Genomic DNA, 21,308 nt, shown 5'->3' with positions numbered 1-21,308 from the left:
GCCATGGCGAGCCCAGCGGCCAATCCGCTGTTTGTCACCGTAAGGACACAATTTTGGAGCAAGACAGACAGACAGAATAAGGCAATTATATATATAGATATATATATATATATATATATATATATATATATATATACATACACACATACACGAGTATATATACGTATATAAAATTAAATGTAATACATCTGATGCCAGGATGCCCTGTTCTCAGACTGCTATTTTTTACTTCTTCATGTGCAAGTTTCCAGAAAAAAAAATCTCTTTTTTTGTGAATCAGTAAAATACCAGTGAGAAAGTGGGGAAGGAGGGATATGTGGCTGCAGTTTCCATTCCCCATTTCAACAACAGAGGGAAGGTGAGAAGCATGTAGAACTCATCTGATGGGCTCAGAGCAGATGGGACAGTTCCTAAGTCACAATGGGGCTGTCATGGCTGTCTCTCTGCATTATGAGACTAGTGACAGATTCAGGACTTGAGAGCAATTTCTATGCAAGGCTCTCAATAGTAAACATAGTTTCCTTTCCTTTGGTGAGAAAATGGTTAATGTCAGTTTCTCCTTGTCAGCAGCATACTCATTACCTCTCCTCAGGTGCTTCCGGTTTGGGACCACTCCTAGTCCGAATATTTACCCCTTCTCCCTGTAGAGGGTGCTTGTTATACTGAATCCTCAGTCTGAGACTTGGCCTGGAGGTGGAAGGAGATGCTGGAGCCCTTGCTGTCTCTTGGGGTGTAGGCTGCAGTCCTGGTGCCTGACTGAAGTCAATAAGTTGGAGTTTAACCTTTGTTGAGTCCCGTGTTTGTCTTTTTCCCTGGTGTGTTGTTTTAGTGCAGAGGTGGGACTAGTGATCCTTACCTGTCCACTCACTAGCCAGGTCTATTGTAGGGTCACTCAGAGCTTCAGGTTCCTGCTCGACAGCAGGTGAGGAACCTGTATAAGGACTGGCCAGGAGTGCGGGATACAGTTTCAGGCAAGTGTCCATCTTCCCACTCACTAACACCAGGGCCCACCGTTGTTAAAGTTTCAACGGTGTACCCCATGTTTGTTATGGTGAAACCCCTGTGTGATTTGCCCCATGCCGGACTCTCCCCAAGTACCTGCATGAAAGAGGCTTACAAGCCCAATTAAAGAGGACCTTTCACTGGATTGTGTTTTATTTAAACTGAATACCTCCTCCAATTTCCCCTCCTTTGCTGTTTCTGGAACAGTTTTTATTTTTCCTTTGTGTCCCTCTTTCCTAAGTTATGTCCTCCAGCAATAATGGTACACATTTTCCCTTCAACCAACTACGCATAGGTCAAAAGTTATGTGGGTGTTTACCTTTTCTCCTCTGGCCAATCAAAACCTTGCCATAATCCTGAGCAATTTTACCTTTTCTCCTCTGACCAATTAAAACCTTGCCACACCCCTGAGCAGTTTTACATTTCTCCTCTGGCCAATCAAAACTTCGACACACCCCTGAGCAGTTCTGTGGTATGCACCCAGTTGGGTGAAGAGAAAATTTGCTCCATTTTTGCCGGAGGACATAATTTAGGAACGAAAGGGCACAGAAGAAAAGGAAAAAGTGTTCTAGAATCAGTGGTGCATCAGCAATTGGGGGAGAATGTACCCAGTGTACACATAAATATGCAGTGAAAGGTCCTCTTTACTAAATATGTTGCAATAACTACATCTAATACACATAGCTTGAAGGAAGGATTGTGATTTTGTAAGTTATACTTTAACTCCTTCACAACCGATGAGGTACATGTATTGCATCTTCAAGTCTCCTGTAAAAAGTAAAAAAATGTTTTAAAAAACATAAAGAAAATATAAAACCCCACAAAAGTTCAAATCACCCCCCTTTTTGTTAGATCTGATAAACACATTTTATCTACCCCAAAATAGTATCATTTTAAACATCAGTTCAAGGCATAAAAAAATTAGCCATCACACGGCCCCAAATCTTTAAAAATGAAAACTTTACAGGTCTCAGAAAATGTTGAAAAATGCAAAAAATATATGTATTTTTTTTTTTTTTTTTACAAACTTTATTTTTTTTTCACCACTCCAATAAAGAAATCTATACCAGTTTGGTATCTACGAACTTGTACTGACCTGGGGAATCATAATGCCAGGTCAGTTTTATCATATATTGTACAAGGTAAATAAAAACCCCAAAAACCATTGTAGAATTGCGCTTTTTTTTGGAATTTGACCAGACTTTGATTTTATTTTTCATTTTCCAGTACAATATGGGGTAGAATGAATTTGTCATTCAAAAGTACTACTTGTCCTGCAAAAAACAAGCCCTCATAAAATGTTATGGTTTTTGGAAGAAGGGGAGGAGATATTGAATAATTGGAGGGGAAGGGGTTAAAGTATTTAAATTGGCTAATGGAATAAAAAAAAAATATTTTTTCATTTTTCATTGTTTATTTCATATAATTTTTTGTTTTGTGTTTTTCTTGGATATCATCTACCCTGTGACAGCACATGTGTTTCTCTAATTAAACTCACCCCTCCCATTAGTGGGAGTGAATTTAAAAACTTATGGGTAACATTTACTCACTTAGGCTTGACAAAGAACACAGGTAGCATTCGAAATGCGTTGCCGCACCAGGGCTCCCTACAATGTCCATTTGTAATGAATTTTTTACAATTTTTAAAATAAAGTTTGCACAAGTTTTTATATTCCGGAAGCTGGATTTTTTCTTCTTCAAAAATAAACTATACAGGTTTGGTATCTATAAACTCGTACTGACTTGAAGAATCAAACAGTCATATGAAAAAGTTTGGGCACCCCTATTAATGTTAACCTTTTTTCTTTATAATAATTTGGGTTTTTGCTATTTCAGTGTCATATATCTAATAACTGATGGACTGAGGAATATTTCTGGATTGAAATGAGGTTTATTGTACTAACAGAAAATTTGCAATCCGCATTTAAACAAAATTTGACCGGTGCAAAAGTATGGGCACCCTTATCAATTTCTTGATTTGAACACTCCTAACTACTTTTTACTGACTTACTAAAGCACTAAATTGGTTTTGTAACCTCATTGAGCTTTGAACTTCATAGGCAGGTGTATCCAATCATGAGAAAAGGTATTTAAGGTGGCCACTTGCAAGTTGTTCTCCTATTTGAAACTCCTATGGAGAGTGGCATCATGGGCTCCTCAAAACAACTCTCAAATGATCTGAAAACAAAGATTATTCAGCATAGTTTTTCAGGGGAAGGTACAAAAAGTTGTCTCAGAGATTTAAACTGTCAGTTTCCACTGTGAGGAACATAGTAAGGAAATGGAAGAACACAGGTACAGTTCTTGTTAAGCCCAGAAGTGGCAGGCCAAGAAAAATATCAGAAAGGCAGAGAAGAAGAATGGTGAGAACAGTCAAGGACAATCCACAGACTACGTCCAAAGACCTGCAGCATCATCTTGCTGCAGATGGTGTCAATGTGCATCAGTCAAAAATACAGCGCACGTTGCACAAGGAGAAGCTGTATGCGAGAGTGATGCGAAAGAAGCCGTTTCTGCAAGCACGCCACGAACGAGTCGCCTGAGGTATGCAAAAGCACATTTGGACAAGCCAGTTACATTTTGGAAGAAGGTCCTGTGGACTGATGAAACAAAGATTGAGTTGTTTGGTCATACAAAAAGACGTTATGCATGGAGGCAAAAAAACACGTCATTCCAAGAAAAGCACTTGCTACCCACAGTAAAATTTGGTGGAGGTTCCATCATACTTTGGAGCTGTGTGGCCAATGCCGGCACCGGGAATCTTGTTAAAGTTGAGGGTCGCATGGATTCAACTCAGTATCAGCAGATTCTTGACAATAATGTGCAAGAATCAGTGATGAAGTTGAAGTTACGCAGGGGATGGATATTTCAGCAAGACAATGATCCAAAACACCGCTCCAAATCTACTCAGGCATTCATGCAGAGGAACAATTACAATGTTCTGGAATGGCCATCCCAGTCCCCAGACCTGAATATCATTGAACATCTGTGGAATGATTTGAAGCGTGGTGTCCATGCTCGGTGACCATCAAACTTAACTGAACTGGAATTGTTTTGTAAACAGGAATGGTCAAATCTACCTTCATCCAGGATCCAGGAACTCATTAAAAGCTACAGGAAGCGACAAGAGGCTGTTATTTTTGCAAAAGGAGGATCTACAAAATATTAATGTCACTTTTATGTTGAGGTGCCCATACTTTTGCACCGATCAAATTTTGTTTAAATGAGGATTGCACATTTTCTGTTAGTACAATAAACCTCATTTCAATCCAGAAATATTACTGAGTCCATCAGTTATTAGATATATGAAACTGAAATAGCAAAAACCCAAATTGTTATAAAGAAAAAAAGTTAACATTAATAGGGGTGCCCAAACTTTTTCATATGACTGTAATACCAGGTCAGTTTTACCATATAAATACAAAACCCAAAGAACCATTGTAAAATTGCACTTTTTGGAGGAATTTCACTGCAGTTAGATTTTTTTTTCCATTTTCCAGTACAATATGGACAAGAATAAATTTGTCATTCAAAAGTACTACTCGTCCTGTAAAAAAGAAGCACTTATATGGCAATATTGATGGAAAAATAAAAATGTTATGGCTCTTGGAAGAAGGGGAGGAAATAATGAAAAATTGGAGGGGAAGGAGTTAAGGAGTGTAAATTGGCTACTGGAATAAAAATATAACCTGGTTTTCCAAAAATACATGATGCATATGGTCTATATTAGCGATTTGTTATCCATAGGGCTTCTCCTAATTGCAAACAGATATATTTTTGCTCTCATACTAGGGGGCCTCTGTATTGTGAATGCAGGAGTCTTTAGTTTGGAATATATTAATCTCATCCGCGCAGCTTTCCTCGTAATAAAACCATTTCTATAGGGAAATAAGACAAGAAAATGTAAAAACCTATGATAGACTATTATATTTGGTCAAGTGCCAAATTGCCCTAAATATTTTACCAGGAGGGTCTCAAAGCTATTATCAGGCAGCAGGGCCACATGCCGACAATGGTGTGTTTGCTCTCAAGGCCATCATTGTCTAATTAGCAGTATCAAATATGCTTCCTTGTTAATTGACTTAATTAGTCAATTACTTCGAGGTTTGCATTTTAATATAATTGTGAAATTTAATAAGAGCCGGCGTTTTTTCCCGGTATCTCTGTCATTCATATCATTTTATATATTCATTTCAGCCTCAATTCATCAAGACCGGTGATTTTCTCGGGGCATGGTGGAGTCAGGTGCTCCTGATTCATGGCGCATTCCACTTCATCAATCAGGAGCATCTGACGGGCGGCGTGCGCCTCTGTCCGCCAGGCCAAAAATTTTACAACAGTGTAACATTTATGACTTAAGAAATATTATAGCTCATCATTAATTAGACATTACGCCCTCACCGAGCCCCGTTATGCCCCCAGCTCCAGCTGTGAAAATAGCAAAAATTACAAAATTTTGCAAATTTTTCAAAACAATTTGCTCTAGAATTCTAGCAAAACTGCTTTAAGGAATCGGGGCCTTTGTGTTTCTATATTTACAGAATATATATATATATATATATATATATACAGCGCCGCACAATCAACTCTACCCTAACCTACTGTATCCTCACCTATCCTTTGTAGACTGTGAGCCCTCGCGGGCAGGGACCTCTCTCCTCCTGTACCTGTCTGTGTCTTGTATTGTTTATGATTATTGTACTTGTCCCCATTATGTACACCCTTTTCACATGTAAAGCGCCATGGAATTGATGGCGCTATAATAATAATAATAATATATATATATATTTTTTTTTTTTTTTCCCAGACTATATCAGTGAATGTGACTCCTTAGACACAATCAAAAAATATCAAAGGACCAAAGCTTGCTATAGGCATGGTATTAAAGGGTTATACTCAACATCAATCTTCAGGAAAACACTGCAATCCTGCCTGATTAGTCTGCAGGTAATAGACTAGCGCCACCACTGTCCCAAACTGTGCACAATCCGGTGCTGCAGGCGGAAGCAGCTGTACCTGAAATCACACTGAGGACAGCTTCAGAGCAGCATTGACAAGCTCTTTTGAACCGAGCTTGCAAGCGCTGCACTTTTTGCGTATAAGATGTCTGATAGACTCTAGCAATGGCCAGTAACTTAGGCAGTAAGATATAGATGTAAAAATCTCCCCTTTCCTGAGAACAGAGAGGATTTTTAATAACAAGTAAACTGCAAATGTAACGCTCATGGGCAGAGTAAGGGTGGTGAGAGGGGTTAGTGGACCCACTGCACCACAGGGGGAAGCTGGGCATACCCTTTAGTGGAAGGGGCTTAACTAAGCACCCACCGCGATGTTGATGCCAGGTACTACTTCCAGGCCAGTGACTGGGATTGTAACAGCTGACCCCCAGGATAGGTGACAGACTAAGGTACAGGCGGAATTACTGAACAGACGGATATGGACAGGAACAGTGGGCACAGCAGGGATAGACAGCTATGGGAAGACAGACTCCAGTGATGGACACAGGGATAACTGGACCTGACAACTAGCTAGCAGACTGGAATATTGACTAACTGAATGTGTTGCACAGGCACCTTCCCTAATGGGAGGGTGCCTTAAATGTACAGTACCTCTGAGCCATAGGCCTTTAAGAGGAGATCTAGTGTGAGCGTGCTCGTCTTAAGGCCCATTTACAAGCAACGATATTGCTAACGATATGTCGTCGGGGGTCACGGAATTTTTGACGCGCATCCGGTGTCGTTAGCGACATCATTGCATGTAACAGCCAGGAGCGACTGTTAACGATCAAAAATACTCACCTAATTGTTGATCGTTGACACGTCGTCCATTTTCAAAATCTCGTTGGTCCTTCTGGACGCAGGTTGTTCGTCATTCCTGAGGCAGCACACATCGCTACGTGTGACACCCCGGGAACGACGAACAACAGCTTACCTGCGTCCTCCGGCAACGAGGTGGGCATGTCGATAACGAGGCTGGTCTCTGCCCCTCCGCTTCTATTGGTCGGCCGCCGTGTGACGTCGCTGTGACGGCCCACGAACCTCCCCCTTAGAAAAGAGGCTGTTCACCGGCCACAGCGACGTCGTTAGGAAGGTAAGTCCGTGTGACGGGGCCTAGCGATATTGAGCGCCACGGGCAGAGATTTGCCCGTGAAGCTCAAACGACGGGTGCATGTAAAGCAGCCTTTAGGCGCACTCCTGGTAACCCATGCGGCATGTACAGGGCCTGGGATGGGACAGAGGCAGCAGCACACATGGATGGCCAGGGGAGTACGCGACCTGGCTGGGGCGATAAGCCGGCTTATCTGCAGAGACGCCGGTGCTACAGCAAAGTTGCTTGTTTTTACAAGCTTTTTGCAATTCTAACCATTTTTTATCATGAGAATAACCCTTTAATGCAATGTACATGAAGTCCCCTCTGTGGCAAGATTTAAAGGGCATTCTTTAAAGTACTTTTTGTGCATTTTATACATTTCTATGAGCATTTACGAGGCTGGTCTACACAATACGGCTCCCAGCGCAACCAGAAAACTAAAACAATTCCCATTATTAGCAGTCAAGGTAGACAGATACTTGCTTAAACATATATTTGCTATGCCACTTTGTAAGTCCAGGACCTAGCCTTGGAAAGTGAAGCGTTTATGTACCATGGCACGCTTCCCAGTCAAAAGTCTGGCCCTGGGGAGATGATGACCATGGAGCTTAGAAGCGGCCGCTAGTTTCAGCTCTCCTTATATTTCCAGCCAGAAGCGCTGAATCCGTCAACATAGATAAAAAAGATAATCCCGCGATGGGATCTGAAGCCGCTATTGGGGATATTCCGGGGCTTTGCATCGGGATGGAGCAGCTGTCAATCAAAGCTCTCTGCGTCCAAGTGATGCATTGTTCCAATAATGCAGGTAAGGCGGCGACAATTGTCATAAACACTCGGTACCTGTGTTAGCTGTCAGGCAGAATGAGAAGGGAATTGCTGCAGGACCATAATAATAATGAAATAATCATAATGCCGGCGTATGTATTGATTTACGCCTTGACAAGTCGCCTTACTGTACTTACAAAAGCCGACGAGGAGATTTTTTTTTTTTTATTTTTTGCTTCTGAGAGTGAAAATATAACCGTAAACCTCTGCACAAAAGGAAAAGATATTACGGGCTGCTGCAGTAAAGCCGAGCGGTCCCTGGTATTTAATGTACCATATACTGTGGAGGAAGAGTTTATTGCAGGGAATCGTTTAATAAAAGAGAGTTTATCTGGTGTTAGGCGCCATGCAAACAGAAAAGCAGCGAGCAGACGAGTCCCCCGCGCGCCTCTACTGGAGTTTGGTATAGGGGTTTTTGCAATATTAGAAAAGCCAAGTCTTTCTGCTGCCATTTTTTAAAAAAAAAAAGCAAAACCTGCTGCAATTCACATCACATCCACTAGGGGGAGACAATGCAGACACATATAGCATAAACGTCTCCAAACATAGTATCACAAATCTTGTAATATTGTTTAAATGTTGGTGATCTTGCATCACTCATCTCAGGGTGGGTTGCATCCAGACGAAAGGCAATAAAGGACATCTGTCAGGGCTGGCTCCAGGTTTTTGTGGGCTCCATACACACACAGACAACACATACACAGACACATACAGAAATACGTACATATATATATTTAAAGACAAATTTACAAAAATACATAGAAACAGATGTAAAGCTATATACAGTCATACACACTGACATATATAGAGACACACATGCACACACAGACACATTACATATATTTTTAATATGGGGAAGCTGGCAGCAGCCTCACTCACCTCCCACGCTGGTCTTTATTCAGCTCGTCCTGGGCGTGTAGCTGTGCAGGCCGCACTGCGTTATGAACCTCTCAGACTGGGGGCTACAGTATATACATCACAGGAGGGGCTGGGGCTACAATATATACATCACAGAAGAGGTTGTGGCTACAGTATATACATGACAGGAGGAGCTGGGGCTACAGTATATACATCACAGAAGACGCTGGGACTACAGTATATACATCATAAGATGGGCTGTGAGCTACAGTATATACATCACAGGAGGAGCTGGGGCTACAATATAAACATCACAGAAAAGGTTGGGGGCTACAGTATATACATCACAGGAGAGGCTGGAGGCTACAGTATATACATCATAGGATGGGCTGTGAGCTACAGTATATACATCACAGGAGGAGCTGGGACTACAATATATACAGTACATCACAGGAAAGGCTGGGGGCTACAGTATATACATCATAGGAGAGGCTGGAGGCTACAGTATATATATCATAGGATGGGCTGTGAGCCACAGTATATACATCACAGGAGGAGATGGGGCTACAATATATACAGTACATCACAGGAAAGACTGGAGGCTACACTATATGTATCACAGGGGACGCTGGGGGCTACAGTATATATATATCACAGGAGGAGCTGGGAGCATAGACATTACTGGGGGGCATACACATTACTGGGTTAGGGCATATACATTACTGAGGGGCATACACATTACTGAAAGGCATACACTTAACTGAGGAGCACAGATGTTACTGAGGGGCATACACGTTACTGGGGGACATAAACGTTACTGGGACACATGTTACTGAGGGGCATACACGTTACTGGGGGACATAAACGTTACTGGGACACATGTTACTGAGGGGCATACACGTTACTGGGGGACATAAACGTTACTGGGACACAGATGTTACTGAGGGGTATACACGTTACTGGGGGACATAGACGTTACTTAGGCACAGACGTTATTGTGGGGCATAGACATTACTGGGGTTATAGATGTTACTGGAGGGCATAAATATTACTGGGCGGCATACATATTGCTTGATGAGCATACACATTACTGGGAAGCATACAGATTACTGATGTGGGAGACATACAGCTCTGGGGGCACATACAGCTAAGGGCCCATGCAGCTCGTGGGCCACATATTGCTATGGGGGGGCACATGCAGGTCTGGGGAAGCCCATACAGTTTAGAGGTGGCATACAGCTCTGAGGGGCCAATACTGCTCGGGGGGCATACAGCTCTGAGGGGCCAATAAAGGTGGGGGTTGAGGTGGGAAGACATACAGCTTTGAGCCCGGGTGACGCTGCCTAGCGCTGTGCTGCGGTTCCTCTCTCTCAAGTCTCTTCATCTGTGGGATGGGAGCACATTGCGCACTAGCTCCACCCACAGATGAACTTCAATGCTTGAGCATGCAGCATCCACCTATCAGAGGTCTCATGATTTGGTAGCATCAGACACTCCATTCAAACAGCAACTAGCCTCCCCTTAACCTCTGGCCAATCACCAACTAAGTGTTTTAGGGGGAAAGTTTTGCCTAAAGGCAAATGCACGTGAGCCACATCCCAGTACCACATGAAAAACACAACATGCTAAACGAAATAATTCTCCATGTTTCTGTATCAGTCTCTCCTGCTTCCTGATAAGTATGGGGACATGATATGGACCTTCCCAATGCAATGATGACCTACAACAGTCATTACTCCACGAGACCCACCAAGGCCTACAATCCATGAACAATAAACAATAACCACTACTGTAAAATAAACGAAAAAACATAAAAACACAAACACACAGCACAAAAAAGCTGAACCACTGTCCAAATGGATGGACAACTCCAGTGCCGTAAGCCAGGAAGGACATGCTCAATCCTCTGGAGATATCCTTCCAGATACTGATTGCTTCTTGGAAGATGTCGTTCCTTCCCTCCTTTAGGGCGGCTTTGCACGTTGCGACATTGCACGTGCGATGTCGATGGGGTCAAATCGAAAGTGACGCACATCCGGCGTCGCAGTCGATATCGCAACGTGCAAATCCTTTTTGATACGATGAACGAGCGCAAAAGCGTCGTTATCGTATCATCGCTGCAGCCTCCGACATTTCCATAATGCCGGTGCAGCGACAGGTGCGATGTTGTTCCTCGCTCCTGCGGCAGCACACATCGCTGTGTATGAAGCCGCAGGAGCGAGGAACATCACCTTACCTGCCTCCCGGCTGCAATGAGAAGGACGGAGGTGGGCGGGATGTTTACATCCTGCTCATCTCCGCCCCTCCACTTCAATTGGCCGCCTGCCGTGTGACGTTGCTGTGACGCCGCACGACCCGCCCCCTTAGGAAGGAGGCGGGTCGCCGGCAAGAGGGACGTCGCACGGCAGGTATGTGCGTGTGAAACTGCCGTAGCGATAATAATCGCTACGGCAGCTTTCACTAGATATTGCACGTGCGACGGGGGCGGGACTATCGCTGCAGCATCGGTAACACATTATTACCGATGTCGCAGCGTGCAAAGCCCGCCTTAATCCTTCCAGATGCTCTATGCTCAGATAATTTTTGAAGGAGAACCTCAATTAACTCGGAATTTTGGAATAAAGTATTTTGAAATGGGTTTTGAATTAAACTTTTAAGAACTGAACAAGATTTGCTTCTTGCATCTCAGCCCAACTCAAGAACGTGGTCCTGAAATTTGTTAAAGTCTTATTTCAAAGCGAGTCATGACCAAATTCATATGATACATAACAACTGTTTCTTCTCACGTTCTTCACTTCTTCCGTCAAGCAAGATGAGAAACGAAGCAGTCGTTCCAATTGTCAATTCCCATTTTGGATTTTTTTTTCAAATCGAAATCCGGTCCCACAAAATAGCGTTGCTTCTGCTCCCAGCAAAGTGTGACTCCGCCAGCGCTGAGCTTATTAACTTATTAACAAGTGTTTAATGCAATTCCTGCTGGAAGCTAAATTAAAGCCATTTAGCCAATGAACAGCACTTATTACCAATTAATTTCCTGGCAAAGCGGGCTTTTGCAATGTAGGACACAGTTTGTAGGTCAATGTGATGTCGCCAGTCTTGATAAACAATTCAAGGAGACCCTGCTCATTAGACAGAGAGCTTGATTACAGCTTGTTCTGCCATTAAGTTGCCCACAATAGTCGGGCATGTAAAGAGTTTGTAATTATAAACTGATATCAGAGCATTGTGCAAAAAGAAATCCTCATGAGCGCCTCTTGGTAAACGCTTCTTAACATTTGCGATTATAAGTAAAAGTATCACGTCAATGGAATCTCAATCAATTTAATCCACTTGATGATGCCCTCATCTTAAGGAGTTTGTTACAAATTAAGTCATAAAGATCCTAAATAAAAAAAATTACAAAAAGATACTTACCAGACCACACTATTTACCCCTCATTGCTGCCAATGTCCTCCTCCAGTCTCCTTGCATCCTTTTTCAGTGATAATCATCATGTTGCACACAATCAGCAACTATTGAGTGACTGCATGTGATGCTAAATACTACAAGGGGTATGAATAGAAGAGTACTCAGGCAAGTCGAGATCATAAGCCAGGAGTTAATGTATAAGGTTCAGGAAGCAGACAGAGACGTGGTCAGGAAAAGGTCCAAGTTCAGAAGCCAGGAGGTAACGTATAAGGTTCAGGGAGCAGACAGAGACATGGTCAGGAAGAGGTCCAAGGTCAGAAGCCGGGAGTTAACGTACAGTATAAGGTTCAGGGAGCAAACAGAGACATGGTCAGGAAGAGGTCCGAAATCAGAAGCCAGGAGGTAATGTACAGTATAAGGTTCAGGGAGCAGACAGAGACATGGCCAGGAGGAGGTCTGAGGTCAGAAGCTGGGTGGTGATGTATAAGGTTCAGGGAGCATAGACATGGTCAGGAAGAGGTCCGAGGTGAGAAGCTGGGAGGTGACGTGTAAGGTTCAGGGAGCAGACAGATGTTGTCAGGAAAAGGTCCGAGGTCAGAAGCCAGGGATGGGAGGCTAAGCATGCTGCTTTCGCTCAATTCAAGACACGGCGCATGAAAGCCATTTTTTTATACCATGGTGGTATAAAATGCATACACAGATTACCAAATGACAGGAAGTTTAATAGAGACCACCAGAGAGCCACGGATTGCCTGTCCGGATTATTCACTGGTCAGATAACGTATAAGGTTAGGGAGCAGACAGACACGTAGTCAGGAAGAGGTTCGAGGTCAGAAACCGGAAGGTAACGTATAAGGTTAGGGAGCAGAGAGAGACATGGTCAGGAAGAAATCCAAGGTCAGAAGCCAAGATCAGAACACTTACACCAGAAAGGAGTCAAGAGCAGACTAAGCAAACAGGGAGTACGACTGGTGAAGTTCAGACAGAGGAAGCCCAGTAAAGAAACAGAGCAATCACAAGAAACAAGGCGCATCCGTGAAGGCACCTCCCAAAACCAGTGTGGACCCTGGTGCTGAAAATCAACTTGTCAGCAAGTGCACAAGACACAAAGCAGAGCATTGTCAAATGCAAAATTCTCTGCACAGTGGAACCGTGACACTGCAGCAGTGACTTTTCATCTGGGCTATTAGCGACCGACACCATTGAAGTCAATCTGCGGAAGCTGATTGGCTGCGACGGGCTCATCATGTCTCCCTCATCCAGCCTATATTACTGGAAAGGACACTGCCATAAAAAATCCTGGCTAAGGTTGCAAACTGCATATTAGGGGGAATCTGAAGCTGAATTAAGGGATAACGATTGCAGACTGAAGCTTAGTATAATTTTAGTAACAAAATATAATCACCAGTATATGTAAAGAAATCCGTTTTTCCACTTCAGAGGCGTCCATAGCCTTTAAAGTAAGTTATTTTCTCTTTAACCAAAGTTGCAGAATAAAGCTTTTTCTAGTAAACTATGAAATCATGAGCGATACTGTATATGTGGTTGTTTATTTGGTGCTAAATAAAAGGTAGATATTTTTTATCAAAAAGTATATAATCTCACTGTATAATAAAGGAAAATAACAGTCATTGCAGGCTAATAAAATGCTTCAACAACGCGCCATAAAGTAGATGTGAAGCCATCCCCAAGCCACAATTTAAGTCACAAAAGAATGATAAGAGGATATTGCCGCCATCCATTGGTAGAATAAAAGAAAACCACTGAAGAATGTTCTCCATAAACGACCTTTATAAGATCCTAGAATTATAGCAATTAAATTGTCGTTGGCTTCTCTATGGGAACGCAAGTTCAATATTCCGATACTGTCGATTAAGGCAATCACATGGGGGTTGAATATAAATGCAAAGACGATGGTCTCAACACTGCAATTCTGCGGTCTAAGCTTAACGTCAAGCTGAATATTGGAAAGGTTCAATGTTATATGTTATTGTACCGCCCCGCACTTGGCCACAGCCGAGCCGCTCGGATCCGGGCTCGTTGGTGGGTGGCTCAAGCGCCTCCGGACCCAGGGTTACTTCGATCTACGCAGGGGGGTGGTAGGTAGGTGTATGGCCGAAGCTGAGTTCGTGACACCACCCACGGGATGTGGTGAAGGTGTAGACACCACCGCTGCAGTTACGGGGCACCCGGGGGAGATGGTTATGCAGCAAGATGTTAACCCCTCCGTGGGCAGGGATGATTGCCCCGGGACCCGTTGTTGGGAGCTGGGCGGTGCAGGGCAGTGCGCGGCCGAGTGGCACTGTGGTACTCACTGTGATTGACACACACAAGTCTCTGGTAAACAAAGTTGATGGTGGTCGGTGCCCGCAGCCGGCTGTGTCTGGTCCCCCACCCGGTTTGGTGGTCTTTGCCTTTCTCCTGCACCGTGTAGTGTGTATGTAGACTGCCTTCGCTTCAGCGACGGGAGTCCGCTCCCCGACGGTATGTATGTTGGGAAAGCCCATTTGCCCGCAGACGCTGGCCCGTGGGATCTCTCTGCCTGTGCGGTGGCTTTCTATCTCCCTCGGTGGGTTGTTGTCTTCAGTTGGGACTTGGGTGGGAAAAGACCTATAGTCCAGACCTCAATCAGTGAATTAACTTGGTCCAGTGGCTTCTGGACCTCATTTCAGGGTCTGAGTACCCCCCTGTGTGCTCCGGTTTCCAGTCGGTTCCCCGGATCGGTACCGGCGGGCCACTACCCTGTCCCGGTCCACCACGGTTCCACCTGGCCGTCTTCCCGGCTCCTGCAGGCTAGGCCACCGTGTGCCTCCTAGCCAAGGTACCAGGGCTTCGACCCTGGCACCTGTCAGTTTCCGCTCTCTTTAAAAACACATCTGCAGGTTTTTTCCTCCCTCTCTATACAGACATATCTGCAGGTTTTTCCCTCCCTCTCTATACAGACACATCTGCAGGTTTTTCCCTCCACTCTCTATAAATACACATCTGCAGGTTCTTCCCTTCGTTCTCTATACAGACACATCTGCAGGTTTTTCCCTCCGCTCTCTATACAGACACATCTTCAGGTTTTTCCCTCCGCTCTCTATAAAGACACATCTGCAGGTTTTTCTCACTATCTGACATGAAATCAGAATAAACCTTTCACGTTTTAGGTCACTTAGGAACCAAAATTATTTTTATTTGCTTAATGCCAGAATAATGAGAGAGAGAGAATGTTTTCAAGCATTTTTATTCCTTGCTGCACAGTGAGGTTTCCTCCATGCATTAGTATTTGGTGGCATTGCCCTTAGGCCTCTTTCACATGTACGTTCCTCCGGTACATGTTTGGTCCGTGTCCTCACGTACCGGAGACACGTACACACATTGACCTATGTTTTGCAATGGAGTTGGACACAACGGCAACATGTCCGCTTTTCTCCAGCATCACGGGTGTCACACGGAACGCAAACGGACCACAGGGAGGTGTTTTGTGTGACACGCGCCGGAGAAAGACACGTGTTTGAGGAAAATAAAACAAACATTACTCACCTTCTCCTGCCCTCCTGTCTCTGCCGCTGCTGTCACTTGCTTCCGACCGCCGCTCGTTATGCTCATCGCATATTCACTTCACTGTGGCCGGAAGCAGCAGCAGCGGGGAGTCTGCAGGACCGGAGACCGAAGATCAGCACCACGGACAGCGACACTAGGGACAGGTGAGTAGAAAGTTCCCATTCTTCGTGTGTTATCACGGATAACACACGGAAAACACACGTAGCCCATAAACACGGCTCACGGAGGGCAAAACGCACCTCTGACACGTCCGTGAAAAACGTGCATGGTTTTTCACGGACGTGTGAAAGATGCCTTATATTGTGTGACTTGGGGGAAATGGTTTGGATTGCCTTCCACAAGTTTATCACAATAGTTGGTTAGAATTTGGGCTGATTCCTCCTGACAGAACTGGTGTAACTGAACCATGTTTGGAGGTCGCCGCTCGCTCCGGCCTTTTCAGCTTTGCCCATAAATTTTCAATAGGCTTGAGATCAGGGTTTTGTGATGGCCACTCCAAAACATAGACAATTTTCTCCATAAGCCACGGTATAACCAGTTTGGCAGTAGCTTCTGGTCATTGTCCATCTTGAAGACCCATTTCCACCAAAGCTTTAAGTTCCTGATTGATGTCTTAAGATGCTTCAGTATTGCCACATAATCTTCTTTCCTCATTATGCCATCTATTTTGTGAAGTGCACCCGTCCCTCCTGCAGCAAAACAACCCCACAACATGATGCTGCCGCCCCCGTGTTTCACGGTTGAGATGCTTTTCTTGAGCTTCAAATCTTCTCCCTTTTTCCTCGAAATGTAACGATGGTCATTATGGCCAAATAGCTCAATTTTAGTTTAGTCAGACGACAGGACATGTCTGCAAAAATTAAAGTCTTTCTTCCTGTGTGCATTTGCAAACATTAATTTGGCTTTTTTTTTGTATCTTTTGGAGTAATGGCTTCTTCCTGGCAGAGTTGCCTTTCAGACCATGTTGATACAGTACTCGTTTCACTGTGGATAATTACACAATGTTACCAGCTTCCGCCAGCATCTTCACAAGGTCTTTTGCTTTTGTTCTTGGGTTGATATGCACGTCTGACCAAAGCACATTTGTCTCTGATACACAGAACCCGTTTCATTCCTGAGCACTATGATGGCAGAACATTCCGATCTTGTTTGTACTTGCGTATAATTGTTTGTACAGATGAATGAGGCACCTTCAGGTATCTGGAAATTGCACCAAGGATGAACCAGATTTGTGGAAGTCCACAATTCTCTTCCTGAGATCTTGGCTGATTTCTGATTTCTTTTGACTTTCCCATGATGCTACACAAAGATGCAGTGGGTTTCAGATGTGCATTAAAATACATCCACAGGTGTGTATCTAATTAACTCAGATGTTGCCAATAAACCTATCAGAAGCTTCCAAAGACATGACATCATCATATGGGCTGTCCCATATTGCTTAAAGGCATAGTACTCTTGGTGTATGTAAACGTTTGACTTTGCAGAAAGTAATAAAAATGCCTTTGAACATTCTCTCTGTCATTATTCTGGCATTTGGCAAATAGAAATAATTGTAGCTCCTAATTGACTAAAAACGGGAAAGGTTTATTCTGATTGATTGTCAGATAGTGAGAAAAACATGAATATGGGTATTTTTAGATAGTGTATATAAACCCCCAAAGGGTATATCCCCGAAACGCGTACACCTTGTATCTGGGACATGTATGGATACTTTGGTTGGTGATATGGTTATCTCCTTTGTCTAATTTTATAAAAGAACAATAAAGATCAATTTTATTATTATCATTGATGGATGTGCTGGACTTTTCTTGTTTGAATTTTTGGACCCCCAAAGTTTGGAGCCCTGAGAATGGGGCTCTGCAGACTCATCTTGAGTGGAGTGCCATTGCGCATGTACAAACTCAGCTCCATTCATTGTCTATGGGACTGCTGAAAAAAGTCAAGTGTATTCAGCTTCCTTCAGCAGTCCCATTGACAACTAAGGGATGGGAGGATAAGCATGCTACTTTTGCTCAATTCAAGACACGGCGCATGAAAGCCATTTTTTTATGCCATGGTGGTCTAAAATGCAATACACAGATTACCAAATGACGGGAAGTTTAATAGAGACCACCAGAGCACAAGGGAATGCCTGTCCGGATTATTCACTGGTCAGATGGACTAAGTGATTGGCCAAAATTACTGTTAGTGAACCTGGCTAATTTTTCGGGTGTACTGCGCATGCGCCACCGAATATCTTTGCTTAATAAAGAAACTGAACTTTAGTTAGATGACTTTTTTCAGCAATGTAGTAAATATAAAAATTCCTCTGGTTGTCCCACTGATTTAGCTGTCCTTACACTTATTAGGATAAAAAAAGCAGAATTCTGCTCCATTGTCACCCAGTGACGACCAATGTTCTTCCAGGTATAAGAGAACCTACGGCAAGTGCCGCGACACACAGGGCACACCGGGAACATGATACAATGGTGGGCATTGGGGTAAGAGATAAGTATGGTCACCTCCTACTTACTTGAGGCTGATCCCTGCACCCCATAACATCCATTATACGAGTCCTCCCCCCCCACCGTCACCGTCACGTGCACAGGTCCTCACTTGCCCTGAACTCACCCTGGCTAGTGAGAAGACAGGCAAGATCACTAGTCTCACCACTACAATATTACAACACAAAGGGAGGGAAACAGACAGGGGGAAAATAGACACAAAGAGGAAAACACTCCAAGATAGGTCGAGCCATAGGAAACAAATTAGCATCATTATACGCTGGTGAATAAGCATTGTAGTAGAGTTGAACTCCGTGGTCAGAGCTTCATATTCCATTCTTTCCTTTTCTTTGGCGCTTCGACTGAACCCTGTTGCCTTCTCCTTCCTCTCTCACCTGGTGGGATGATCTCTCACACACATTTTCCGTCTCTGCTTCTCTTTGCATATAGTTCAAATTAATAGCCAAATCTCCAATTGTTTCCTTCACACTTTATTGTAAAACACTGGTTGGTAAAGATACCTGGCTTTTGAAGGACAATTGAGAATTTGTATTGTGAAGTTTCTTGTTGAATTTGAAAAATTAATAACATTTTTGAAAATAAAAAAAAAGGAAAACTCTCCAAGCTCCTCCAAATAATTTTTATATATGAATACACATATATGAGAAACGGGTTTGTGCCGCGCTAAAGAACACTGTATCCAAGGTATTTACTTAAAAATCTCTTTCTTTATTACAGTTCCAACGCGTTTCAGAGACATAAACCGTCTCCTTCCTCAGGGAAAAAGAGAAAATGTACACACAGTATGCAGACCGGTTGGTTATATAGAAGTCCATTAAAGCCACGTTAATCCCAATGACGTCAATGCTCTCATGGTAACAAGATGACTCATGAGCACGTGAAGACTACAGAGGAAATCTGTTAGTATTTAAAAAGTCCAAGCATCTGAACTTTTTCAACCGTACATAACTGAATAAAAATAGTAATAAAAAATGATGATAAAATAAAAATTTTGTATATATTAAAACTGTTTGGTTTTTTTCCAAAAGCGCATAAATGTGATAATAGACATAGACCACCTATTAAATGTGGTACTGGAACCCAAAAAAAACATTTCACTGGGTCCTGACTCAAAGTGATTATCCATTACTCTAAAGCTGGCTGTTTATTGGAAATGGGAGAATCAAACAGCTATTTGAATGACCCCATGATAAGGGGTTAAAAGTCTAAAATCATGATGTGCAGATGCGCTATTGTAAAGAGATGCATGTGTAAAAGCCAAAAAATTATAGGTATTAATATGTAAAAGATTGTGCCAGTTTCATGAAGAAATGTGCATTTGGACTTCATGCGTGAAAAGGTGGTGTATCCATTTAATAAGGAAATGTGCATTTGAATTAGAAAATCATGTGTATATACATGCTAGTGAGACTAGACCAAAGGAGCTTCCTAGGAATTCCTAGACAGCAAAGACCGTGAACTTAAAGTAGGAGAAGAGCGCCTGCGCAGAGATACTAAGCTGGTTCACAAATGAGAACCAGGGTGAAATAAGTTCAAACCGTGGGAAATAAAAAACGACGCATGCGTGAAAAAACACAGTGAAGGTAACTCGAGTTTAGATGCCGCACCAACACCCTGGGTGCGGGAGACCGGCACGCAAAAATATATGAATAAATGAAAGTATGAATAGATCAACGGATGTGGTGCACCAATTATTTCTCAAAAAATATATATATATGAGAATATAAATATATATAAAAATATAAAATTGTAAAAATATAAATCAATAACTTATATAGTGCAGATGACTTAAATGGAGAATATACATACATATATACATCTTAATAGATGCACACATTTGCATGAAAATAAATATAAAGGATATAAATCCATATAAAAATCTTTTCTATATATATATAAAAAAATTTTGGATCAATAGTGTAATACTTAATAATTATTAATTAATAATTAAATGAGGACTGACGCTTAAATGAGGAGACTAAGTCCGTATAACATTAAAACGCGCTGGAATAAAAACTTCAATAAAAAACCAATAAAACTCAAGTGGTTTTGCATGAAATACATCAATAATATTATTATAACACCAAGTATATAAAAACATATGCAAGTGTTTCATGTGAAAGGGATAAATTAGTGCTGATCTCCTTAAGGATTATGTAAAATTCATCAATGAACATATGGGAAATATTTTCATTGGTAAGGAGAAAAATAAGAACCTCAAATAGAGAGATATATATATAAAAAAACCGAGTCTAAAAGTTGGTGCTAGCTGGAGAGGGTAAATGATGGTATCATTGTCCATTAAAACCTGAAATCCAGCAATTAATAAAACAGATCTGCAACTTCATTCAAACCAAAAGGGGTTAGAGTATTCAGTTTGTGGATCCAAAAGGTCTCCTTACGACTAAGCATCTCTGATCTATTATGAATCAGGGGGCTGATCTGTTCTATTGGGGTGACCGTAAAGTCCAAACTCCTATTGTGCTGGACTGTGCAGTGTCTGGATAAGCTATGCAGGAGAAAACCCGATCTTACATTGTGGCGGTGTGAGTTTAACCTGTTGTGAAGGGCTTGGCTTGTTCTGCCCACATAAAATTTGCCGCAGGAACATTCTATGAGATATATGACAAAATTTGATAGGCAGGACATACGATCTTTTATTTTAAAATATTCATCTCCATTTGAGGAGCAGAAAGAAGTCCTATTGTGACAGATGCTTTTACAACAGAGGCATTTCCTGGATCCACATCTAAATGAACCAGCCACAATACAGGGTTTGGGCTGTGTTGTTATAGATCTTAATCTGCTGGGAGCCAGGATATTTTTAATCGTGGGGGCCCGCCTGAAAGTAATCCCTGGGGTGGGGGGCAGAATCAATTTAAGAAAAGGATCATTTTGCAAGATCCCCCAATGTTTGGACAGGACCTTTTTTATTTCTCCCTTATCACTACTATACGTGGTGATTAAATTCAGACCTCGATCTTGTCTATTCGCTGGGATTATTTCCCTGGAAAACCCCCAATCTCCAAGCAAGGTGGGAGTATCCATTTTTCGTTTTATCAGATCTGTCTG

At 42.6% G+C, this 21,308-nt stretch overlaps 1 long non-coding RNA gene across 1 annotated transcript; it reads left to right on the top strand.

The window, feature by feature from the left end:
• The first annotated feature begins 7,750 nt into the window (after nucleotides 1-7,750).
• Nucleotides 7,751-19,242, top strand: LOC142249084 (uncharacterized). The gene is made up of 2 exons (XR_012724987.1): nucleotides 7,751-7,897; nucleotides 18,954-19,242. It is a non-coding gene; the product is annotated as an uncharacterized LOC142249084 (long non-coding RNA).
• The last annotated feature ends 2,066 nt before the right edge of the window (nucleotides 19,243-21,308 follow it).

The sequence above is a fragment of the Anomaloglossus baeobatrachus genome, chromosome 8 (genome assembly GCF_048569485.1).
Source record: "Anomaloglossus baeobatrachus isolate aAnoBae1 chromosome 8, aAnoBae1.hap1, whole genome shotgun sequence".
Classification (NCBI taxonomy): domain Eukaryota; kingdom Metazoa; phylum Chordata; class Amphibia; order Anura; family Aromobatidae; genus Anomaloglossus; species Anomaloglossus baeobatrachus.
The sequence above is the reverse complement of the archived record's forward strand: the minus strand, read 5'-3'. Positions and strand labels throughout refer to the sequence as shown.